The sequence below is a fragment of the Ochotona curzoniae genome, unplaced genomic scaffold (assembly GCF_017591425.1).
Source record: "Ochotona curzoniae isolate NIBS_2020 unplaced genomic scaffold, NIBS_Ocur_1.0 scaffold_4701, whole genome shotgun sequence".
NCBI lineage: Eukaryota > Metazoa > Chordata > Mammalia > Lagomorpha > Ochotonidae > Ochotona > Ochotona curzoniae.
The window spans coordinates 57,509,178-57,530,942 of record NW_024467122.1 but is presented as its reverse complement, the minus strand read 5'-3'; positions in this window follow the sequence as shown (position 1 = coordinate 57,530,942).

The window sequence follows — 21,765 nt, the reverse complement described above, 5'->3', positions numbered from 1 at the left end:
GAATCAACAGTGACAAGAAGTAGAACCAGTGATTGTCTCTGGATGAGTGTGTTGGAGGGACAGGTTACAACAGTGTTGTGGAAATTAAATGTTACCTTGATTTTGGTGATGATTTCACAGTGCATGTTGAAAATCATCATATCATATACTTTAAATATATGAGGTTCATTGTATGTCAATTATACCTCAATAAAGTGGTTTATAAGGAAGGCAGAAAGATGGGCTTGATGTGGGGAATGTAACCTTGCAGTAAAGCAAGATTTGAAAAGTGTCCAGGAAGAAATCCCAGAGAAAAGTGAGGTTAATCTGTGGCTTTCATTTTATTATCATTTTTAAACCTCTTTACTATCTGCTCTTCCCACAGGCTGGGGAAAGGTAGGAGTATTAGTTTCTTTGGTTGCTCCTTGCTGTTCAGCCAACACTGAAGGACCCTTTCCCAGGACAGGGAAATAGGGCTGACATTAAGGCAATGAGCCAACGCAGTCCCCTGTATTTAGCTCTCAGAAGAGAATGCACTTAGGATTTAATCCTCTGCAGCCAACATACTGAGATTCTAAATAACTGCTCTGCCCAGGCAGTGGTCTGGATGGACCCAAAGGGAGACAGGACAGTGGTGGGGAGGGAGTGGGAGAAGGCAGAGAGAACCAGGGGATTGAGTTTGGGGGGAAGGGAAACCCAAGATGGTATGCCTTTGTCCCATAAGCATCCCTGAGTTCAACAGGACACAGCATTAAGAAGTAAAACCCAATGGAATGGGTGGCAATAAGACTGAAGAGTAAAGGAAAAGTCTCTGATTCCTGATTATTGAAGAGGGGCTCTGTACTTTGACTTTGCATTAGGCTGTTCACAATCTATAGGCATCCCTGCATAATTCTTTGTCAGAATGTCTGGGACATCCTAGCTGTGTGTGGCCATGAGCAGAGTGGCAGGTTTTGCTCCTTGCTGCTTCAAACGTCAAGCTGGGGCAAAGATTTGACTCAATTCACTTTGCCCAGGAGTGACAGAGACTGAAGGCTTGTATTAAAATGAAAAGGACAGAATGCAGAGCAGGCTTGTTGTGTACAGCTGAAAGAGTACTAGTGTGGAAGCCAGAGAAGGCTGGCCCTAGTCAGTTTTTCTACTAGATACAGACCTCCCTGTGCTCTCATTTCCCCTCTAGTGTGGAATAAGGGTGAAGGTCCCAATTTGGTGTTTTGAAAAAAGTAACCATGACAACAGCCAAGTCCATAGAGCAGTAAAATCCATGAAGCTCACTTTCAATGCCTTACGTTGCCTTCCAGAATGAAAGCTCCCAGTCAGACAATGATCCAGCAGGAACAAAACAGGGCAGACCAGACCCAGGAAGCTGGCAGGTGCCCACAGTTCTGCATAGATTAGTAGTACCCTCTTGCTTTGTCAGCTTTTGTCTCCAGCTTGCCCCCACACAGTCCAGCTTAGCTTTAGAAACCTAACCCTAAAAGGGTAAGAACATATGTGAACTCTTTTTAAGAAACATACTCAACTCATACAAGTTGAAATAAACTTGGAAAATTCTATTAAAATGCTGACTCCTGATAGAAATGTTGCATTTCATTTTTAACTCCAATAATTATATTGATTGGCAGGACCTTGCTGCCTGATGTTCCAGGACCTTGCTCCATTCACATGAGAGGAAATAACTGCTCTTTCTGTCATCCTAAACAGGCTGAAGCAATCTTATCTGCAAGGGGCATTGGCCTAGAAGAAAGGTTAAAGGCCCAGGCTTATGAAAGCTTGGTGTATACTTTTATAAAAAAAAAAAATCTGAGAACATCTCAGCATCTTTGTTGCTTCAGTTGTGCATACGAAAGCACCTTTTAAGGAGAACAGTGTGCTCTTCCCATTGTGAGATATGTGGATGGATAGTACAACTCCCTCCTAGCCTGGGAGAGAATGGTTGCTTCTAGGAGCTTTTTGTGAGGAGCTAAATCTTTCCTCCACTGGATCTGGGCTGCACATCTGGAAAGACTTCAGGAAAGAGCAGTGGCTTATTTTAAGCAGTGATTTACTGCAAAAAGATTATCAGCCACTCACCTTAATTCTGGGGAAAAATAGATCTACCATGTCTCAGGCAATCAGCAGCTTGATCAAAATCCATAGTCTGACACTGGGCTCTCTGGGGACTGGGGTTGGAATGAAGCAGAAGGAGATGAAAAGGTCACACAGGAAATGATCAGAGTAAATAACCAGCAGGAAGGGCTAGCACTGAGGCAGGTAAGAGGGGAGCACCTGCCTCAGGCACAGCAGCCTGTGACTACTGAGTCCGGTGTGGCCAGATCTTCTGATGTTTTCTCAAGAGAGGCCAGAAATCTAGACTGCTAAAATATATCCCTGATTTTAATTAATGTCAATGGAAGCAAGATTAAACCATGATTCAAGGCAAAAGAAAAAGGTAAGCAAATTGAATGGACTAATGTGAAAAACTTCAGTTAGGGCTAGGGCATCAAAGAATGATGCAGTTCTTTGCCCAGGTGCCCAGAAAATTTTGAGCAGAAGCAAGACTCCAGAGGGCCCCATGCGGCAACCTGCCTACCTCCTTAGCCTTGTCACTTCCCTAGGACATCCAACAACTATCACCCATCCATTTCCCCCCAAACTATTGTCATGGCCAATTGCAGCCTACTCCTATAGGGTCTGGAATTTGAAACTCAAAAGCCAGGAAAACTTTCTCCTTTGCATTCTGCTTCCCTAAGGCCATGTGAAAAATGCACAGCTGATGTAGGAAGGGGAGGGAATAAGAGGGTACCCAAGTGACTTTGTTTGGAAGAAAAGAGGACATACAATAGTCACTGACCTGTTCCCAGCCTAGGGAAAGTGGGACCCTGGCAGAGGCTCTGTAGAGTGGAGGGACACTCCGGCCTCTCTCCATGTTAGGGACCTGAATGGGGACAGTGTGCTTGAGAAGCCAGGACCAACTTAGTATAGCTGCAGGGGACAATGTGCGGGCAATGACAGACAACCACTAAAAAAGTGGGTGAAATAGTATGTACTGTATCATTCTAATCAAATATTTATCCTTATTTTTATAATTTAAAAATGTTAGCCGACAGCTAATATTTGTCCATGTTTATGGGATACCATATTCTAAAACATATATACATTGTGAAATGTCTGAAATAAGGTCTAACATTAGGAAATGTAACTGGCTCAGATGTCTGACTACTTAGCTAAGTTTTGCAAAGTCAAACAGTCTGCTATCTGTTTTATGTAGTTTATCATCAGGGGACGTGACATAGATGGACCATTGAAAAGTATGAGCTGGAGGGCCCGGCGCGGTGGCGGGCCCGTTGCGCTCACTTGGGGAGTGAATCATCGGACGGAAGATCTTCCTCTCTGTCTCTCCTCTCTGTATATCCGCCTTTCCAATGAAAAAAATAATAAAAATAAATCTTAAAAAAAAAAGGAAAAGTATGAGCTGGAAACCATGCTCATCCTAATTGCTCCCTATGAATCCTAGCTTCCATGTTTTACCTCCTTAGCTCTGTCCAACTCCATCTGTTCACTGCATGCGAGCTTTCCCCTAGGATTCAAGTTTCCCTGCTGCCATCCCCAGAAATTGTTTTCTTTTTTTAATCACAGGTTCCCCACCTGCAGCATTAGGAACTGATGCTGGTGTCCTCCAGGAACCCCATTACCGTTCCATGACTATTTCTTTATTTCTAAAAGACTAAAACTGTTATGATGTCCACTCATTCAACCGATGCCCCTAGTCACCAAAGGCTTTCCCCTCAACTAACATGTTTGTAGCTTATCTACCAGTGGCCCAGACTGCTCAGTGTTGAGACTTCTGTACCTTCAAGAATGCTTTGCTTCCTTCCACCTCAAAGCACACCTACGTGGTCACAGATGGGACACTGTCATCTTCGTCAGAAACTATGCCTCCATTGAAATCTCATTCTCTCACCTCCATACTGACTGGCTCAACTACTATCATTGCGGGAATTCTCTATCAATGAGTTTTCCAAACCAGTGGTTCCTGCCCCATTCCTTGCTCTATGTCCTTCAATTAACTCCTCCTGTCTTCTTTTCTGTTTGATTCTATGTCGAAGCCACAGTTCTTCCTACCATGTTTTTAAAATGTGAATTAAATCCTCTGTTCCCCCCTCACGTGTCCTTCCCTGGTGAGCATCCCTGGATTTTTTACACCTAAACCTATGCAATTCAGAATTACTGGAGAATGCGGACACAACTGGTTATTTTTGCATGATTCGAAGTTCATGTTTTCTAAACAAACTCAGCCAGTCAGCAAAGCCCAGAAGCTTTATCACATTTTTCTAGAAGCTTCCTCCACTTTTATAATCATGTTTTTACCTCAGGTCTTGAATGTTTCCAACCTTTTAATTCTCAGAGAAGAAGCTAAGTAGAGGAAACTGTGCAATTATACTCATGCTTGTCCTTTCCTCCATCTGTGTTACAATGAAACACTTGTCCCTCCCACACCAAGGCCAGTCACTCCTCAGTGCCCTTGCTGCCATCCCTTCCTATCTAGTCTATTCCCTTAATCACACCTTTCCACTTCGAAAGCTTCAACTTCTCTCTGGTCACAGCCACACTTTGGGGAAGTCATACATAGGAACTGGCTTCATCTATCTCCTCTTCCCATTCTGACTTCCTATTTGATCACTTGGCTCTTTTTATGGAAATCATAAGCATTCCTGTTTTGTATAGTATTAATGTTCTGCCTTCATCTATCTTGGCACCATTTAATACACTTAACCAGAGCTTCCTTCGTGAAACATTTTCTCCTCTTGGCTTCAGTGGCAAGTTTTTCTTTTTTTTTTAATCTTTTTCATACCTTCTGACTGGTCTTTCTTAGGGTTTTTGGCCTGTCCCTTCTGAAAAATTCTAAAGATTGGAGTTCTTTGGAAACTCCTGCAATATTACATGCTCCCTTGACAATTTCAGCTTCTCCCAAGACCTTAAATATTATCTCTGCATTGACCACAGTTAGGCCACTGGTCTAATAGTTCCTGAAATCTTAGCCTTTTCTACCATAGAACTGAAATTAAAGACTTCATGTGCATCTTTTCCACTGGACCACCAGTCCCATGGGGATAGGCAGTGTCCTTCTCATTCATTCAGCACTTGCATCATCCATTAGGCTAGCCAATCACAAAGGGAGCAAGCTTCAAAAGCTTCTACTTGAGACAGTAAGCAGCACTGTCTCATAACCCAGATCCATTAATATACGCCCATCCCCAGATTTGAGAATGCAACTATCCTTTTTTTAAAAAATATTTATTTTATTTTATTGGAAAGTCAGATATACAGAGAGGAGAGACATAGAGGAAGATCTTCCACCCGATGGTTCACTCCCCAAATGGCTACAACAGCTAGAGCTGAGCCAATCCGAAGCCAGGAGCCAGGAGCTTCTTCCAGGTCTCCCATGCAGGTGCAGGGTCCCAAGCCTTTGGGCTATCCTCAACTGCATTTCCAGGCCACAGGCAGGGAGCTGGATGGGAAGCAAACCTGCTGGGACTAGAACCGGTGCCCATATGGGATCCCGGCACATTCAAGGCAAGGACTTAAACCACTACACTATTGTGCTGGGCCCAACTATCCTCTTTTTTTTTTATGGTAAAACATAAAATCACATTTTTAATAAGAAATATTAGTAACAATATTAAAAATTCGAATGTTGAAGAGTAAGGGTGTTTGTAGGTTTGTCAGTACAGTATAGTGTGGGGAACTGTCAGCAGTAAGGAAGTAACACTGATGGAAGGGGAGACTAGAGACGGGGTATAGTTGTGATTGTGTTCCTAGGAGGGCTGATGAAAAACTTAGCATACAGCTAGCCGGAGACTAGAGAGAGAGGTGAGACTCTCCGAGACACAACAGTAATTGAATTTGAAGGTGAAATGGTGGGTAATGATTGCTCAGAGTCCAAGGGTCATAGCGCTCCTGTATCCTCTTTAATGGACCCTCCCACACATGCTGCTCTCTTTGTAGAAGGAGCCACTAGCCCCACAATTCTCTCATTGGAATCCTGCTCCTCTGTCATGATCTCTACAAAGCTTTCCTTGAATACCCCAGAGAGAATATTTCGTCCATACTCTTCAGCCAGACAGCACATTGTTCAAATGAGCACTATTATGGTTCACTGCATATAACATAGTGCCTGTGTATATCTGACAATATCAGAGAATTGTGCCACCTATGATGCAAATGTTTCAAACTAGAGCTGTTGCCAGGGGAAGAAGGAATACTCCATAAACTGAAAGAAACATATTTCCTGCCTTAATTTCCTTGATTTGTAATTAACTGATCAAAATCAGTTCCTGATTCCTGCTGCCTCCCTCTGACTAAGCTAATCTCTTCATAATTCCACCTTCAGGACCTTTATATTCCTTTCCTGTGAAGTTTGTTACAGATGATCCGACTGTTTCCATCTGTATTTTAAGTCTTTCTCCCCAGCTGTATCATAAGCTCCCTAAAGACAGGGACAATACTAGTATCTTTTCTACCCGCCCCTTTTCCTCAATATTGGAATGCTAACAATGTGTTTTGTGCTTCTCTGGAGTCTGGGGTTCTAGAAAAACCAGTGAATGAATCATGAGCATAATTCGGGCCATTTTTTTTAAGAAAGTAAAATGCATCACTTGTCTTTGCCCACACAGAAAGTCCATTGCCTCCTTTCTGCCCACTCCTTTTGGCTTCCTGTAGTTCCTCCCCATCTGTCTGGTATTCTCTCTACCTCTAAAGATCTTTCCAGTCTGCTGTAACTCTGCACCATCACTCCCTCTACTGACTCATTTTTAAAGATGCTGAATAAGGCTGATTTTAGGATTTAGCATTTTCTATTTGTAGAACTGTCCTATTATGCTTGGTCATTCCAATTCTAATAATCCAGCCCCACAGCAATTCAACAAGAAAGCGTTATAGTTATCCTCAGCAAAGGACCTGGTTGACATGTTGGGGTCAACAACAGCTTCTCAATGCCACCCACTCCAAATCTCCCTTGAGACTGAGGAAGTGAACATAGGGTTGTGTCTGTCCTACTAATTTGGTTGTTTCATGACGTCATGTTTTCTTGCACCTGGTCTGAATGATGATATTATCTCCAGTGGTTCCGAAGCATGGTGTATGCCAGAAATTGATGATTGTGAATGGACTCACCATTACATTTCAAGTTAAAAATTTTGGGGGGTTTTGATGACGACTTTACAGATGGGTGCTCTTACTGACAATTATGAAAAGCCCCAACTCTGGCCAGTATTTCTTCTCCGGTTGCTTTCAGGACTCCTATCTCCTTTACTGATAATTCCCTGATTGGGGAAAGGGCAGGGATCATCAGCCCCATTTTACAGATGCACAATCTGGGGCTAGGAGAGAGCTTTTGTGATTTGCCCCAATGACCACAGTTTGTGAGTAGTGATGGGGTTTAGGGGTAGTACTTAAACCACAACTTTCCAAAACTTTCCTACTTTCTCATGCTTTTGTCAAATTTGTCATCAGCAGAATGTGCTATGTCAACTTTGGTACTTTGGATATTTAGTCATCCACTTAAGCTGCCCCTCCTCCCCCTTTTTTTGGATTTCAAAGTTTCTAATCAAATAATTAAGGTTGGTATGTTTTTAAAAACAAGAAAGCCATTCTTATAGTATAAATAATCTTTGTGAAGCATTGTGTCAATTTCAACTGGCCTTAGAAATTATGGCAAAACGTCTGAATTAGCTTTTCTGATAGACATGAGGAGATAGATGCAGGGGTGAGAGACGGTAGGGAGTAGAATGGAAGAGGGAGTGTGGGAGTCAGAGGGTCTGGTCTCCAGTTCAATATCCACCAACAGGACACACTTTTTACAAAGTTTATGTCCTTAGAGGTTGAGGCTTTTCCTTAATTACACAAAAGTGCTGCACTGGTTAGCAGGGTTCCTTCTGCTGGGAGGAGATAGAAGAAACAAAAAGGTAAATTTATAGGAAAGTCAAGTCACAGACATAAAAGTTAAAGGAGCAGCTTGGCCACACTGGAATGAAAGTATGCCAGAAATGTCACCAAAGACAGACACCACATGCTGAACATAGCTGTGGCAATAACGGAAGGCAATGGTGGAGAGAATGGTGGACTGAAGAGAAATGCAAGCTTTGTAGGGAAGGAAGTGTGATTTGGAAAGCATGCACCTCTCCCTAAAGGATTAAAACACAGTTCCATCCACCAGCCCAGACCACTGTCCTATCTAGTGCCTGTTCCAGGAGCCTCCAGTTCTTTGGGTGTAGGGTGGCCACCAACCAGGACAAGGGAAGGGAAAGAAGAGAAAACAGGATGCAGTACAGGTTCAGAGTATGATTTGGTCAGAAAGTCTGGATCTGAGTCCCATTCTATCATTCATTAGTCTTGGGTAAGCTGCTTCTACTTTCTGGGCTCCAGTAGTAACACCTATCTCTCAAATACCAGGATCCAATAACAACACTACACACAAAGTGCTTAGAACACTGGGTTACACAGATTAAGTGCTTATTAAGTGTTAGCTCTTACTTTCGATCATGCATACATTACGTATGAGTCTGAGCACAAGTGTACACTGACCAATTTGTATACATATCCCACAAACACAAAATTCCTGTTGTGATTGGCATGCAGTATCAGGATCCATTGATTGAAGGTTAATCCTACAAGATACCACAAAAGGTCAGGAAAAGCAGACCTGACCTTCATATACTGCTGCTGTTTGTACATGGTTTAAGTAGTTCAGGATAACGCTTGGAGGAAAACTGCAATGGAAATGGTGCTGGATAAGGACTGACCTTGGAGCCCTGGGTAGGCACTGGAGCACAGTGCCTACAAAACCAAGGCCTGTTTGGATTTCTCACACATAGCATGAAGGCAAAGCTCTCATTGGCTACTGACCCAAATGGCCTCTACTCTGAGGAGCTTCACCACTCCAGACATGTGCATGGTCCAGGCCCTATGGATTATGGGAGATCAGTCTCATGGCAGAGTGCTACTTTTATCCTTGCAGAATCCCCATCCATCCCTTTGCTTTGCCTTGTCCCATGCTGAAGGACTTGTAGAGCACTGCTATTACTACTTCTAGCCCTGAAGTATAATACTCTTGGAACCATCACTCCAAGTCCTATATTTGGTGAGATATGGACTCAGGAGGCAAGCTACTTAACCTTGTCAAGCACCATACCTGTAAAATGGGTATAAAAATAAAATGGGACTAAGTGTGGGGTCCAAACACAATAGGTAAATCTTGGCACTCACTAAATGCAATCATTATTGCTGTTCATGGCTATTCATGTATTATTGATGCTTTAGGCAAAGAGAAAGGGGTGTATGCTGCTGTGAGTCCATTTGGGAGCCATATATAATTGACTATAGAATGTACTATCCAAACTGGGGCACACTTGAGATTTAAGTTGGTGCTACTAATTATGGCACTTGAACAACAGCTTTTAAATTGGGGCTGTCTTGGGGGAGGACCAGTCAAGGCTTCTCTAGCTACCACCCACCTCTCACCAAAGTGTACTTGTTTCATTAAAACCGTTCTTGATGGAATGTTTTTGTCCTTTTTGACAACTATGTTACCTGACAGGTAACATTGTACCATTGACATCAGACATTGTTTACTACATGTTTGGCATTGCACTTGGGGGAGTGAATATGTGTGAGCCATTGTGCCAGGGAGTTTTTGGAAATGAATTTCCAAGCTTGGGAGGTGGGTGTCACTGCCATGGAGTCTGAGGCTTAGGGAGGTTAAGTAACTTGCCCAACCAAGCTTCAACTTAATTGAGCGGTATATTTTTGGTTTGTTGTGCAGCATTCTTAACACAAAAAGCTTTATTACGCTTTCTTGGAAGGATCAGAATGTTCAGAGGTAGGCCCAGACTGGTTTATAATGGGCCCTCACCCTTCCTCTGTCATTGTCATTGAGTGGGTGCTGAGGTGTAGATCTGTCTCATTCACATGTCTACACCTGTTCCTAACTATCAAGTCAGCGAAGTGACCTGAATAACATCAGCTGCCTTCTGATAATCCGGAGAAATGTAAGCTTCAGAAATGTGGCTTGTCAGACCTGCTTTGGTTTAAATGGAAGCTTGTGTAGTTTTCTTAAGACTTTGTGCAGCCTGTATAAGATTTTTTTATTTAAAAAAGATGTTTTCAGTGCATCTATTTTTTTCAATCTGTTCCTACTCCTCGTCCTTCTCCTTCTTCCAGTAATCCCAGGAGATGGGTGTTCCCAGGAGACCTATGCAGCTGCTGCACATCTCCAATGTCATCATCACGATAGGGCGTGTCCTGCCTGAATCCAGTTTCAGCACTATCTTGAACAATCTTTGGGAGGTTGGCTGACTTGAGTTTAGGGAGGGTGGGTTTGATCTGGATGGCTGTGAAGATGTGGGTGAGGGTATGGCTGAGGCGAGGGTGCAAGTGAGGGTGAGGGCTTGGATGAGGGTTTGGGCATGGGTGTGGGTAAGGGTGAGGGCGTGTCAATGCCTGGTCCTTCACCTTTGGTCTTTTGGTTTTCCATTGTGGTGCTGGTGGGGAAATTGCTAACTTCTTTTGATGTCATTGGGTTCCTTTGAGAGAGTGATGAAAGCTAAGATTTCTCCTCTCAAAGAATCACATCTGTATGAAGATAATCAAAATATTCCAATCATTTAGGGAGGTTCATAAATCCGGAGTGCTGCACTGCCACATCTGCAGGGAGGCCTCTTTGTCCTTCACTCCCATCCGCTGACACCCCAGAGTCAGAGCTGGCAAGGTTGAGAGCAAAGGCAGACCCCTCCACGGCCAGCGGGCTCACCTCCTTCAGCTTCTCTCAACGGCCATTGCAGCTGCCATTCTGAGAGTGAGCTCCTATACAAGATTTTAAGATTCTCTACTATTTCAGATATTACCAGGGCAGTGTGGAGAGCAGCAGTTTCAGAGTCACTGCTTTTGATTGAAAAGCTGTACAGAAATGCTGGTTTCAGAAATTCTGCCGTAGTGATATGTATATACCACATTGCCCACTCCATATTTATTGGTGGAAAACAGTTCTATGGAAGCAATGCTAGGGTTACTATAAAACTTGGCAATAATACTTTTAACTTAGCAATTGTGTGGGCAACTCTTATCATTTTGGGGTCATAATCTTCAGAAGCCTTAGTCCACAGTTAAAGAAAATGATTGCTTCCTAAAGCACCAACATGAGTGTGAACAGTCCTCTTACAAAGCGAGCACTCGTCCATTCTTGGAGTGTTTGTCACCCTCAGGGTGCTTCACTCCTAAAATCATGTGCAGGCAAGTAGGAACTCATCTTTGCATCCTCCACACGTCTGATTTCCTAGGACCACTGATAACAGCTTCTGTGTGAAATCTGGGATCAATAGCAGATGCGCCACAGCTTTGGTCTTGACCTAACCTAGGCATCAGGGATGACTCCATTCCAGGAAACCAGGTGTTGATCCAAGTTCTGAGCAGCAGACAGGAAAACTTCTCCTTTTGCCACCCACCCTACCCTACTACTTGTAAGCACAACAAACTGAAAATTCAATCTGCTCTCTAAATTTCTGTGAAAATCCCTTTAACCTGGGTTTTTAATAGGGTCAGGAATAACTCTTTGGTTTATATACTGTGACTCTAAGGAGGACTAATAAAAAGGTTAATTCAGGTGAGCCCATCTACATATGAGGCTCCCTTCCCTCACCTCCCCAACGGATCAGGAAAGCATGTGGGAACTTGCTGGCCTACTGTCCTCGGGAAAAATAGTGTGTACCTTCCACTAATGGAATAATGCCTGCTGCATTTGTCAAGAGGGAGCTTTCCTATTTCTGGTTAGCATATTCCCTTCCTCATAATCAGGGCCTTGGTACACACTGTACCTCCGTCCTGAAATAAGCCACCACTACCCCTCCTTTGCCATTTTTCCTCATTGCAAACTTTCCTTCAAGCCTCTGCAGAAGGGACACCTAATCTCACCTGGGGTTCTGGGAACGACTTTGTTTTGTATACTCACGTGAAACCCATAGCTCCAGTAGATAAATTTCATCTTATTTACAATTCCTAGTTCATGGTCAGTCTATACTAAAGAAAGGGCTTGGTCTACCAAGTTCTTCACATTCTCCGCCCACTCCATCTACCCCCACCACCGTGTATGGTACTAACACAAAGCGCTTGGTGAAGGGATGGATTCCATGGAAGGAAGGGGCTGGTTTCCTGGCTGTGGCAGTTTGGGGTCTTACATGGACCTCTGGGATGGTTGCTTGGGAATGTAAATTCTCTCAAGATACACTAGACTGAAAATTCTATTTCCATAAACCCCAGGAAAGTTAAGAGTAAATCTCCTGCAAAACTTATACCTATCGCATAGTATCACTCTAGTTAGAATAGCTATTTTCCTCAGGCAAGTTTTGTCTCCATTTTACTTATAAAGGAACTGGTGTCTCAGACTGATACAGTAACTTGCCCTAAATTACACAGTAGGAGGCAGAGCTGGATAGGGAACCATTTCCTGCATGATAATACTTCATTAACAATATAATGTCATAAAACTATAAACAATGTTATTTCTTCCAAATTCTAATTGGTCACAGATCATTTGGAGTCTTTCTGTCAAACTTTGATTCCTGCTCTGTAAAAATGTGCCTGTTGCCTCTCCAAGTTTACCCTGCTTTATATAGTCATGTAGGCTATTTTATCAGAATTTTCGTGGTTGGTTAAAATCTCCTATGCTCTCCATGTTACTTATTCTCTGGGAAACCACTGTGGGACATTTGCATTTGTTGGCTTCCCGTTTTTGGAGCTGGCCTCCATTACTCTGAGGTCCCAGGTGTGTCTCCCTGCATTATTCAGCAGCTGTCGCCTCCTAGTGGTCTCAGCTCCACATCCTTTCTCAGGTGAGGCCTAGAGCATGGTCTGACATCAGTGATGGTGTTCTTTTGTCACAGGGTCTGACCTTAGGGCTAGGCGACTGATGAGAAACCAAAACATCATACATTATTACATGGTCAAAGATGGGTTTCTTGAACAGCCTATTTAATGATGACACCTAAATGCCTCTGATGACACCAGAGTGCCTCGTTTGGAATTGTGGTAAAAAACCTGTGGTACCACAGATTTTTAAGCTGGTAAAGACTAAGAACATGCTCCAGATGCATTCTCAAGCCAAAGCTCTGGAATAATGTTTAAAAAATTATTTTATTTGAAAGGAAGAGAGACTTAAATAGAGATCTTCCACCTGCTAGTTCACATTCCCAAATGATCACAGCAGGCCAGCCTAGACCAGACTGAAGTCAGGGGCCTGAAACTAGTATGGAACTAGTCTCCCATGTGGTTGGTAGGGAACCAAGTACTTAGACCATCATCTTCTATCTCCAATAGTGCATGTTGGAAGGAAGTTGGATTGGAAGCAGAACTGGGAATCAAATGCAGGATGCAAGAGTCCCAAAGAGGTGCTAACCACAAGGATTTTTAGAATCCACAACCAAACTATAAAATTACTTGGGCCAGACATCCTGGAAACATAAATGCTGATAGAGTCAATGTAATGAAGCAGGTGAAATTGCACCCATAAGAAAAGGGCACGTCTAGAGGAGCAGTGCCAAAACCCAAGCAGGCTCCACATCTGCAACTATTAGATCACAAGAGTAGGAGGAAACTAGAGGCAACTAGCAGGTTAGAGAACTGGCCTCAGGGATTCCTGTATACTGTCCTTCCTTTGCAAAGCAGTGTTTGTAGTGAAGTAGTTTCTTCCCCAACTCCCCCCCACCCCCCGCAAAAAAGCTCTGGGTATAGAGAACTAGAGCTGGAAACACAGGACATACTCAAGCTCAACAGCCTGACTACAGAGATGTTCTGACAAATGATCTAGACCACTCCTTGCACAGTCTTTCTTAGAATAGATGGGGTCCTGCCTCCTGAAGAACAGTCTACTTCTTGTCCTCCTTTCCTAAAAAGTAAGCAAACAGAGACAGCAACCAGGCAAATAGCGAATTGCAACCACCAAAGATGAGCAGACAGTTAAGAAAAATCGAATGTTTGATGAATACTGACCTCATGAAAGGAAGTCACAAACAGAAGAATCCAGTAAATCAAAATAGGATGCAAGAATGTGTTGAATGACTGGTGTCAGAAATACCAATAGGTACTGCATCTATAAAAATGCTAGCACACAGTAGATATCAATATTTTTATTTTTAAAATTAAACCTGGAGTGGACGGGCTGAAAAGCCAAACAAACACTAACTGATGAGCTGGGAAGAGCCAGTCAAGCGATCAACTACAGCATGGGACAAGGAGAAAATAGAGGGGACCCATTCTTTGACTCCACGACGATAGATTTGGACAACAGAAACCAAGAACTGTGGAAAAGATGGTGAGCAATGAGGTATCAGTTAAATTAAATGAATATTTGTGAAATTTTGCAAGGCTTAGAAACTGGTTTTGAATTTGCCAGCCCTACTAGAAGTGTTTGCTCTGTTTTCTCAGCATTTTGTCTGGTTAACTTGTAGTGCAGAATGCAAGTACATGAACAAATCAGAAGCCTGGGATGAGCAAATAAAGAACAGCGCTTTTCCTGTGTCTTCCTCTATTCTCTACAACACTATTCCAGGTCCCACATTGATAGTAACCCTTCCTAACAGGAATCCAGCTGCTTGAGTTTCATTATTCCAAGCTGTTTTGCTCTTTTCTACCTCCTGGCAATTTCCAGGCCCTCTGGAAATAGACCAGGCCCTGGTCTATTTGCCAACTAAGTTTCAACCACTTTTCAAGTCCCACCTTTTACCTGCAACCTCCTAGACCCCATCTTAAGGCTCCCATTTCTTCATATGCATCAGTAATATTGCATTTATTTCTCTTCTTAAAAATGAAGGCTGCCCTGACAGCATGCCAAACATTTCCTTTGTGTCCTCCCTTGAACTCGGTCTAGACACTTGTTCAAATGGAAATATTCCTCAGAGGGAGAGCAAGTTAAACGATTAACCTCTGGATACTAAACATTATGGTGAGAAAGTTTCCTTTATTGGGAAACAAAAGTCAATGGATAAAAAATGTGAGGAAATGACTCAGGAAAGGAGTGTGCATTGGCAGGGGCCCTGGAGCCACATGTCAATCATTAATTCTGTTCAGGCTATCTCAATGTCCCTCACAGGATCCCAAAGATACAGTAAAAAGAAGGTCAAGAGTCATAGAACTCTAGAACCAAGGGATGTTAGAGATTACCACACTTCACAGGCTGTTGTGGGAACCTGAGAGACACCTGGTGATCCACCCAACATTACAAAGCCTTTTAGCAAGCCCCCAAGGGGCTTGAGGGAGATGGATGACTAACAGTAACTTGCTCTGACTTCTCATTCTGTGCTGGGCCCTCTGACAAGGCCTGAACCTGATTTTATCTCATTTCCTCCTAATACTAATCAAGTCAAGAAACAATTGTTTCTGCCATTTTTTCTGGTGAAGAAACTGAGGCAGAGCCATAGCAGTGGATGCAGGGAGAGAAGTGGCACCTGAACCCAAGAAAGCAAATGACACAGGGAATCTTGAGGGAGCAGCCTTTAGTTTTCCATCAGTTCTTATTCTCTTAATCTACAATGTCCTTCTCCCAACTTGATCCCTCACAAAACAGTGTTCTTTCTTTAAGGCAATGTACATCAAGCCACAATCTGTTTCACACTTTTGGTTGAGCCCTTTTGCAATCTGACTTACAGTCATATGGGTGGCTCTTTCTTACTCAAAGCTTACAACAATGTGGTAGGACATTATAGATTAACTTTTCTGAGTTAAAACAATATTCATTACATGAGATCCTACATGGCAGAAGCCTGGAGATCCTGTGAAAGGTTGGTGTATAGTCCTGCCCAACTGTCACCCAGAAGGAAGCCACAGCTGGGATTTCACGCTTCTTCCCATGCCTCTAATACTTTTTTCACTCATTCTGTGGACTGAAGAATCTACCAGCCCGGTGCAATAGCGTAGTGGTTTAAGTCCTCACCTTGAATGTGCCGGGATCCCATATGGGTGCCAATTCTAATCCTGGCAGCTCCGCTTCCCACCCAGCTCCCTGCCTTTGGCCTGGGAATGCAGCAGAGGACAGCCCAAAGCTTTGTGACCCTGCACCTGTGTGGGAGACCTGGAGGAAGCTCCTGGCTCCTGGCTTCAGATTGGCTCAGCTCCAGCCATCAGGTCGCTTGGGGAGTGAACCATCAGGTGGAAGATGGTCTGTCTCTCCTCCTCTCTGTATATCTGCCTTTCCAATAAAAATAAACAATCTTAAAAAAAAAAAAAGAATCTACCACCTTATCATCAGACCTGCATATGTAGATTTGGAGATTTTTCCAGTTAACAAGGAAATAATAAGAGAAACTGTGTTCACTTAGGACCTGCAGACAATAGTGTACTGATCAGTGATGATGGTTTTCATCTGAAAAGAGCCTTTAGGGGACACTGGGTAGCTGAGGAAGGAGCTGGCAAAAGGAACTGAACCCAGTACTTGTGCAGTAGAGGCCCGTAAGAAGGCTTTAGAATCCCAAGGCTTTAGAATCCCAAGGATCCAACACTGGGTTTGGCGTATTGCATGTGCATTTGTTAGTGCATTTCTCCTGAGTTTCCACATTTTTGTTAAATTCTTAGATTGAGTCTGGGCTCTAAAGAGAATGAGAAGAGCTAGAGAAGGAGACCAAAGCTGACCAACTGCTCCTTGGCTTCTGTGACCTGCCCATATTATGTCTGGGCACCTGGGTTTATAGGTATCCCTGGCTAGGCTGAAAAGGGATGTAAAAGAAAAAATCAGAAAGATGTGGTGGGGGAGCAAAGACTCTGGGGAAGGGTTAGAAGGGAAGGGCATGTTAGGCCTCAGACCCAGGGCTAAAAGGGGTCATATGGCCAAATCCCTTGTTCTCTAGATAAGGAAACGGAGGTCTGGAGGTTAGGTAACCCCAACACTTTGGGGTCAGCCAGTGGCTTCCTTGCCAGAGAGTGGCCATGCTCTAGGACATCTCTCTGGCCTCACAGTTTGTTCATTAAACACAGATAAGCTCACAAAGAAAGGCCAGTAGGGCTGCTGTTATCGCTACTGTTTGGGTGGTGGCTGTGGGCCACTGCATTGCTGGGACTTGGCATTTGAAATCACCAGATAGGCTAAAGAAAACATTCCTCCCAGGATGTGTGAATGTATCACTCTTTGATGATTCTAAGCTTAAAAGAGCTTATGATGCTAACCATTCATTACTCATTTTGCTGACACTTACTGAGCATCTGCTTAGGAAAAATGCTCTCACAGTGGAACTCCACAGGGACCAGGGTGAAGTATGAGACACGATCCCTTGACTCCAGAGGCAACTGGCTCTGCGAGAGGAGTAGGGGGTGTGTTTCTGCCCTTACAAGAGCTTATATCCCATCCAGGTAGTGCAGCAGAAGCAACTCCACTTGGACCTCACAGCAGTTTAAATCTTAGTGACCAAGCCTCAAGTGTGGCCCTGGGTGTTTCCTCGGAAAGCAGGTCATTAGTATCTGGTGGTGGCTAGAATGCCCTGAGGATTTGGTATCCACCTGGGAACCTTCCAGAACGCCCCCACAATCATAGAATCATGTAACTCCCTGTGGTGATAAGAGACCTAAAAGCCTGATGGATGATCATCTGCCTGGCCTCTAAGGTTTCGTTTTTTTTTTCCCCTTGCCTCAGGGCTCTGAGGTAGAAGCTACCTCCTCATTCAAGGATGGTCACTTACAGAGCAGAGGCTTGAGCTTAGGTCTTCTGGCCCCTCAGCTCTGCTCTTGGGATGCTGTTTCTGCTGCTCTTGTCCTCTTCAGGTTAAAAGATAAGATTTGATGACAACAATTGTACTACCTTCTACCTTCTGGGTCTGGAGAACACATTAGGTCTTGTGAAATGAATTGAAAAGTGATCGAAAACACCTTGGAGAAATGAACCATTTGCTATATCTATCCCTGCCCTGCCCCTTTCTCAACCTGTCACACAGGCTTGGAAAGCTAGTGAGGAAAAGTGTGGTGTGGGTACAACAGGATCCCCAGGCCCAGGGGAGCCTACAGTCCCAAAGTACTTCCCCATGCCTTGTCTCATGGCTTGATACACCTTTGATGTTCAAGATCCAAATGGCTTTTTAAGGCAGTTGTTGTTGGCTGTGTTTCTAGTCAAACTCTCCTGGGAGACGGCATCAGATACTGCCAATCAGGAAATAATGGATTATGTATCTGAAGGCTAAGAGGCACCATATGAAGACAAAAGATGAAAACGTAGGTAAAAGGACATCAGGGATAACTTGCCTAAGTTCCACACCTTCTGGTGGTTGGCCAGTAAGCTATCATGAAAAAAAAAAAAAAACGAGTGTATTTATGAACGAGCATTGTACACCCACTATCCTGGGTATTGTGCTGCAAGTCAGGGGATCTCAAGGATGAGTAGAAACCCCTGGGCCTGCCTGGCAGCTACCTAAGAGTTTTGGGTCTGTATATATGTTTGAAACATTCAGCATGTATCATGCACTGTCAAGAGTCTTGTCCATGTTGAGGAAACCCTTGAGGTTGAAGCCTCCCGGCGACACCTGCTGGGCTTTTCACTCACTCCAACCCTTAGGATTTGTCGGGCAAGACACCTGAAGGTATCCAATGTTTATCCACTTTTCCTTCTTGGTTCCTTTAGTCTTATCTCCTACACCACAGCAAGGATTCACAGGGACTCAGTCGGAAGAACAACTAGAACCTCTGGTATTATGACCCTAGTATCGGTATGAGAAGCACACTGGAGAATATGCATACAGGTAAATCTCCACTTTCAAGTTATCATTAACAAGTAGCCTTCCTTCCTTACAGATGGTTCATTTTTTTAAAGGGAGAGAACTGTATTAGCAGATCTTGTGGTATTTCTTTTCAGTTCTGATACGCTCTGATTTCTTGACATAGAAGTTCATGAATAGCTTTGTCTCTAATTCCAGAAAACTCTGATTCTCACAAATGTCCCAACTTATAGAATTTTCAGGGTTTTTTTTTCCTTACTATTGTCACGCCTATTTAATGTAGGACTTTGCTCAGAAGTCTTTGATGAATATTTGTTTAACTAAAGGCTCAAAGACTTTATTTATGTAGTGCCTTGGCAGTCAAAGGCAAAAGGACCAGTGTTCCATGTCAAAGAGAAAAGGAAGAAGGGTATTCAAACCAGGTAAGAACAGGCCGAATGAAGGAGAAGCCGATCTCTCTGGGAGCTGGTGGGCTTACCAGAATGAGCAAGGTAGGGCAAGGTAAGGTGTTTGTGGATCATTGAGGAGTCAAGACTTTGAAGAAGTCCAAGAAACAGAGTTGCATGAGGATGAGTTTGGATACTTTCCAAGCAACTGCATGGAAAGAGGAGCTGAGCCTTAAGAGCAGTGTGCAGGACAGAATGAAAAGAAGGTTGGAAAGAGCCTCAGAAGAATATGATGGGGAGTACATTGTGATCACAGGTGAAAACAGTGCAGACACAGACAATGGGCTTATGGTTAGCATGTACGAAGGCCTGGACATTGTTTCAGAAGTGAGATCCAGAGATAGGTGTTGTGGCACATTAGATTAAGCCATCACTAGGGATGCTGGTTTAAACCTGTTACTTTGTTTCCAATTCAGCTTGATGTTACAGTACCTGGGAAGGTAGTGGATCATGGACTAGGTATTTGGGTCCCTATCACTTACAAGGGAGACCTGAATGGAATTCCTGGTTCCAAGCCTTGGTCTGACCTAGTTCTGGCCATTATGGGCATTTGGGAAGTGAATCAGCAGATGCAAGATAAGACCTGGGTCTGTCTGTCTCTTGCTCACTCTGCCTTTGAAATGAATGTCTTTTAAAGATGGGATTTGTTTGTAAAGAAGAGACACATAATTCACATTCTTGGGAAATTTACTTTCTATTATGTTCTATAAGGAACTTATGGAAACTTGCAGATATATACTTAACTCAGAAAAGTGAACACCAATGATCTCATCTATTGTCCTTGACAGCACTCCTCCTTTAGATAAAATGTTGAGCCCAACATCACCGATCTTACAAAGTCAGGTTTGGATCTGAAAGCAAAGCATGACTAAACAAAAACTATTGCAAAAATGATAACTAGGTCCCAAGGTGCAGTTCCTTGCAGATCAGGAAGTTTGATTCAGACACTGAGTAGAGGTTGCAAATTGGCTGGAATCTAGATTGGGCCCATGGTGAGATGCTTTGTTTGACACCTATACATAATACTTTTAAGAGGAAGTGCCTTTAATGGGCCATGCTCTGTACACCACCTTCCACATGGTGTCACCTGTGCAGCCCTTTAAAGCACAGGAGCTTAGGACTTCCAAGAGAGGGCTGAGGATCCACCAGGAAGCTCCATAGAGTTTTCACAACAGAAGTTCATGAGAAACATTTGACTATCAGATTGCATGTAAAATGAAGGTATAGTGTTGAACTTACTAAAAACAAAACCTATTGTGGTGAATAAATAGTAATGCATGTATTGCACTACACTGTTCTTTGGTGGAACATTCTAGCAGAGAGTAAGACAAGTACGGCAAATAACAGACCTTGTCCACTGTCTTCAAGGGACCAGTGATACTGTATTCACATTGTTTGCCCTTCTTGTACAACAACTATTGTAATATTTAAAAAATAAATAGCTAAGACAGGCATGTGCCATGGTCAATTAAGCCTCCATGGGGATGGCTACATCCCACATTAGAGTGCCAATTTTGAGTTCTGGCTATTCCTCTTCCTTTACAGCTTTCTGCTAATGTGCCCAGGGAAGCAATAGGCCCAAGTACCTGAGTCCCTAACACCCACGTGGGAGACTGAGATGGAGTACTGGACTCCTGGCTTCAGCCTGGCCCAACTCTGGCTATTGAGGGCATTTGGGGAGTAAATCAGCAGATAAAAAGATATTCGTCTCTTCCTCTCTGTTTCTCTCTGCCTTTGAATAAAATCTTTTAAAAGAAATAGTCTGTTTTGGAGGTTCATGCTTTTTGGATTCAGACTTCCACCTTTCTCTGTCTTCTAATTTTAACATTCTAGTCATGCTTCCTTGTCCATCAAAGATGTACTTAGCCACCATCTATGTCTTCTGCTATCCTTTGAGACATGCCTTTCTGGCCTTTTTTGTAAAGTCATCTTTTCTACACAGGTTTATCCCAGTTTACTTTGTCATTAGATTAGGGCAGCCCTCAAGACACCCTCTCAAGCCATCCAATCTCCCTGAGTAATGCTTTCCATAGCCAGGACTTAATCTCTTTCCATAAGTCAAAGATGGTCAGCCCAGATCTCCCTGATGAATTACTGGCTTTCAGCCAAGTAGCCCATGAAGCACAAACTCTTGGATGTTCAACACTTCTTCAAAGGTTTCAAAGACCTCAGGGAGCCTCTCATACCTCAAAATCCTATCCTAGTTCAGAGAATGACACCAATTCCCCTCCAGCTGAAAAGTATAGATACTTAGAAGTCACATTTAACACTTTCTCTCCCTCTCTATATAATTGGGTTTAAACTATGACCTGATCGTGTCAATTGAAGCTCTTGGTGTGTCTAGACCTGTCCAGATTCATACCCCCCAACTGAGCCCAAGGTAGCCCTATCACTATCCTAAAAAAACTATAGAGACTCAGCACTTCTCTCAGTCTAACAATGCCCACTCCCATATCCTCAGTGCCTTAGAGTATGATTTTCAGAATGGATTGCTTTGACCCCCAACTTCAGTGACTTCTCATGTCTCTTAGGACAAATGCTAATATCTAACTGTGTTCTACAAGGTATCATACAGATGTCCGCTCACACTGTCTACAGCCCCAAGCTGCCACAAACACCAC